Raw genomic sequence first — 5,000 nt, 5'->3', positions numbered from 1 at the left:
GCGGGATTCAGTGCTGGGCTAATTCCTGTTCGCTCGCCGCTACTAAGGAAATCCTTGTTAGTTTCTTTTCCTCCGCTTAGTAATATGCTTAAATTCAGCGGGTGATCTCGCCTACTCTGAGGTCGCTTCAACGTCACGACACGGTGACAATTTTTTTTTTTTCAAAGAAAAAAAAATTTCGTGCCATGTGGGCGCGATTCGAGAAAAGCAAGACGGTTTGATAACAATGCGACAGAGGGTCTTTATTTTTATTTCTCTCTCCGAGAATCGCCTCAAAGAGAAAAAAAAATAAAAAAAAAAATTAATTCGAATAGAATCGAGAACCGTATATTCTATCTCGATCGAGAAACGTTTTATGCATCTCGCCAAAGTGCCTTTTAAACTTCGTTCGTCGTATCATGTTCGAGCTAAGACTCACGCAAGACACCCGTAACGATCTCCGGTTTTTAACGCCCGTCCTCTTTGTATAATATATATATATATACGTGTTATGTATAATATATCTCCCGTAGCCGTTTCTCTCTTCTCGACGATTCCAGCGGTTCCTTGTTTTCGCCTGTTATTGCTGGCACAGAGATCGAACACGCGACATATATATAACATATCGGTTTCTTTGCTCTGTACCAACGACGAAAACGCACGGGAACTCACGCAAGTGGAAAAGCGAGCGCGAGACGTACACAACGGGGTGAATTTATTACTCGGGGACTGGACGACCGGCGATCTGTTAGGATGCGCGGTCCAGCGATAGACGACGAAGAGACATGGGATGACCAACGATCTCTTTTTCTCTAATACTCGGAGCGCCGAAACGCCTTAAAGCAAAAAAAAATCACACGCGCGTACGTCGTACGTACGGCGCGTGTATACCTCGTCTCTAATCAAGTTTCGTTAGTCTTTCTCGAGCCTCGCCAAAGAGGATCGTTCTCTTCCTCTGCGCGATCTCTCCGTGCCAATGTCAGAGATTATTCTCTTTCGCACGACGACGAAAACGACTATTTTCGACGATCCGAACAACTTTGTAACGGACTCACATGCACATCTTAAAATCGGGTACAGAAACGTTGCGCAACACCGTGAGCTTTTCTCTTCTTCGTCACCCTTAAATATAGCCGATCGTAGACGCACGCTAGATCGTAACACACTTTTCGTTGATTTCCGACGAACGTGGCTTTGGGCCAGGCGCGCGGGCAGAGAGATACGCGACCGACGGGGAAAAATTCGTCCCGATACATGTACGCGTACTCTCCGATCTCCGCGCAACGCTGGGGATCATCTCCCTAAGTCATCAGCGTTCGAAGAAATCTCGTGTGTCCGTTCCCGGATCTACGGCTTTCTCTGGGTTCACGAAGAACAGAAAAAAGCACAGAGGATGAAAAACGCAACGACGACCCATCGATGCGACGGTCCTCGTTGTCTTCTCGTCAGTCGTCTCGCGCCTGCAGAATACATCTCTGCCGCACGAACAGACGGAGTGGGTATTCGATCCCTGGGGCTGTACGAGTAAAAACATCTTGATGAAAAGACGGTTGTGTTTCTTTAAGGCACACAGTTTTTCGTTACGCCACCAAGTTTAGGTTTAGGTTTTAATATCTTGGTTCTCTTTTCTCTCCTCTCTCGACTGACTTTGTTCAAAAATATTTTTGCTTTCTCTCAGTCTCGCCAAAAATTCATTTAAGACGACGTCGGGGGCGCGGTCATTCGTGCTTATCGAAGACTAACAAAACGTAGCAGAGGCTGATACAAAAAGAAAAAAAAAATCGGCCACGAAGAAAACTCGCTCTGTGTATCTCGATAACCGCGTCGACGACGACGGTTCTCTCCGCGCTCTTTTAATTCGTATCCTTCTTCTTGCGCTTCGTCCGACTCAGAAACGTTCGTAAAACACGAACGACGGCGGGTTGTCAAGCCAAGAAGGGACAGAGAAGAGACGGAGGTAGTTTTGCGAGTCTCCCGTGAACGCGATAGATTTTTCATATATATTTGTATCGAGAGCATGCGTACGCCGGTCTCCACACGATCCAGCGACGAACGCCGACGAACGTCCAACAATCGCTCGTACGTCGCGTACGAGCCCTCGACCGCTCTTTAATTCGTATTCTTTTGCTTGGCGCTCGTCCTCCGACTCAGAAACGTTCGTTTAAAGATAAAACGAACGACGGCGGGCTGTCGACGAGGCAAGAAAGAACAGAGAGAGACGGACCGAGAGCAACGATACGCAACGCAAGCAGTCTTAGGTTTACGTGAGCAACCCTCAGCCAGGCGTGGTCCAGGAATTGTATCCGTGGACCGCAATGTGCGTTCGAAATGTCGATGTTCATGTGTCCTGCAGTTCACACGTTGACGCGCAATTAGCTGCGTTCTTCATCGACCCACGAGCCAAGTGATCCACCGTTCAGGGTAATCGTTTATGCATGGATTTTTGTTTGTGTACTCAGGTTTTTGTACTCTTATTCTCGGTTCGAAAGAAGCCGATATCCGACAAACGTCCGACCAACGGGAATCGAACGCGCGGAAGTCGCCATATGATTGACGACACGAAAATACGTTCGAAAACGAAATCGGACGGACTGCGCGACGACACACGCAGCCCGCCGACCGGGCGTAAAGTGCATTATAATATATAACAACCAACGAGATCGAAGCTCCGTTCGTCAGGAAACGACGGGGATATAACACCCGATTCTGAATCCTCTGTACAGCACACGATCTCGCGAAGAAAGCGCACGGTGGCTAGCCCATGATATATATATATGTTCGTTCCTCTCGTCCAGTTATTCGAAGCAAACAGCCGATATGCATCTCCATCGTTCGGGTAAAAAAAATCGATGGGACGCGCACGGTCGTAGTCTTCCTCGCGCGGTCGTTTCTTCCCGATAGCCAGAAGCAGAGTTTGAAAAACTCTAGCGACGGAACGAGGCATTAGACTCTCGACAACGAGGATACAGACACGGCCGGCGGTCCCCTCTGAATCGACTTCGGTGGTTCAGGTAAAAATAAAAAAAATCGATGGGACGCGCACGGTCGTCGTTCCTCTTCCTCGCGCGCGGTCTATTCTTCCCGATAGCCAGAAGCAGAGTTTGAAAAACTCTAGCGACGGAACGAGGCATTAGACTCGCGACAACGAGGATAGAGAGACGGCCGGCGGTCCCCTCTGAATCCACTTTGGTCGCTCAGGTAAAAATAAAAAAAAATTCGAAAGGGACGCGCACGGTCGTCCTTCCTCTTCCTCGCGCGGTCGTTTCTTCCCGATAGCCAGAAGCAGAGTTTGAAAAACTCTAGCGACGGAACGAGGCATTAGACTCTCGACAACGAGGATAGAGAGACGGCCGGCGGTCCCCTCCGAACGGATGGCGACAACGACGACTAAAGCGCGAAAAATCGCGACGAAGAGGAACGCATCTCCGTTCAGGTGTATGTGTGTGCGTGCGTTTAAAAAAAATTCGATGGGACTCGCAGCCATCGGCCTCGCGCGGTCGTTTCTTCCCGATATCCAGAAGCAGAGTTTGAAAAACTCTAGCGACGGAACGAGGCATATGACTCACGACAACGAGGATATGGACAGGCGGTCCCCTCTGAACGGGTCGACGAGACGATGGTAAAAGAGACGAACCGGACGAAACTTCCGTCGATCAGGTAAAAATAAAAAAAAATTCGATGGGACGCGCACGGTCGTCGTCGTCTTCCTCGCGCGGTCGTTTCTTCCCGATAGCCAGAAGCAGAGTTTGAAAAACTCTAGCGACGGAACGAGGCATATGACTCACGACAACGAGGATAGAGAGACGGCCGGCGGTCCCCTCTGAATCGACTTCGGTGGTTCAGGTAAAAATAAAAAAAATCGATGGGACGCGCACGGTCGTCGTTCCTCTTCCTCGCGCGCGGTCTATTCTTCCCGATAGCCAGAAGCAGAGTTTGAAAAACTCTAGCGACGGAACGAGGCATTAGACTCGCGAGGATAGAGAGACGGCCGGCGGTCCCCTCTGAACCAACTTCGTCTAGTTAAGAATCGTTACTCTTTACCATCACTCGCCTTGGTATATATCTTTTCGGGCCAACATCCACGCAATGCGTTTTCGTTCTAGGTTACCCGATCCACGAGTACGAACGTACAACGTGGTTTCGTTTTGTCGAACATCGTATATCGTTCGCCGTTGAAACGAACGACAACGAAACGACATAGGAAGAACGAACGCCCTTTGGGTAGGAAGCACGTTTCGAGGAACGACGAGAGTTTGGAGAGACGCGCGAGATAGCTGGAGACGCGCAGATATAGGTATCCATGGATCTTCGAAGAGAACCTTCGAAGATATATAATTCGGTATCCTTTTTTTCTGCGGCTCGCTATTCGCGTTCTTTCGCTCTCGTCGACGACTCGTTATAGACGCTTCGTTCGATCCCAAAGAGCAGTCTTCCTTATGTCCCGTTGCTAGGAGGTGAGGCCTACGCAACGCAACTACGAAATATAGAAGAGGTGTGAGCAGTGATCTCTCCGACACGAGGCACTTTAGAGATTTTAGTTTATATATTATATTGTTCGTTCGTTGGATTTCCACGATGCAAATACGAAATACGAGATCGTGACGGCGGGTCTTTCTGTGTACGACCTCACGCAGGCGCCTCGATCGCATTTCTCATTACACGTGGTTTCCACTGTAACTTTTAGTTTTTTCGATATGTGTTCAGCTCAAGTTCCCTCACATATCGTTATTATTATTATTATTATTATTATTAATAGTAGCGGTTTCGTGTTATAGGATTCGGAGACGGCGGGTCTTTCTGTGTACGACCTCACGCAAGCGCCTCGAGAATCTTTTTAAGTTTTTCGTTTGTTATAATATTATTCGGAGACGGCGGGTCTTTCTGTGTACGACCTCACGCAGGCGCCTCGAGAATATTTTTAAGTTTTTCGTTTGTTATAATATTATTCGGAGACGGCGGGTCTTTCTGTGTACGACCTCACGCAGGCGCCTCGAATTATTCGTGTAAAAGTATATCTCTTC

The 5,000-nt window shown here is 48.5% G+C and overlaps 2 non-coding genes across 2 annotated transcripts in view; both read right to left on the bottom strand.

Moving 5' to 3' along the window:
- Window positions 1-125, bottom strand: part of LOC139997097 (large subunit ribosomal RNA) — a 4,180-nt gene extending 4,055 nt beyond the window's left edge. Inside the window, exon 1 of the ribosomal RNA XR_011802570.1 lies at window positions 1-125. This exon is cut by the window's left edge and continues 4,055 nt beyond it. This is a non-coding gene — a ribosomal RNA (large subunit ribosomal RNA).
- A 2,123-nt stretch (window positions 126-2,248) lies between these two features.
- Window positions 2,249-2,403, bottom strand: LOC139997106 (5.8S ribosomal RNA). The gene has a single exon (XR_011802573.1). It is a non-coding gene; the product is annotated as a 5.8S ribosomal RNA (ribosomal RNA).
- Between the last annotated feature and the right edge of the window lie 2,597 nt (window positions 2,404-5,000).

Source organism: Bombus fervidus, unplaced genomic scaffold (genome assembly GCF_041682495.2).
Source record: "Bombus fervidus isolate BK054 unplaced genomic scaffold, iyBomFerv1 scaffold0029, whole genome shotgun sequence".
Lineage (NCBI taxonomy): Eukaryota > Metazoa > Arthropoda > Insecta > Hymenoptera > Apidae > Bombus > Bombus fervidus.
The sequence above is the reverse complement of the archived record's forward strand: the minus strand, read 5'-3'. Positions and strand labels throughout refer to the sequence as shown.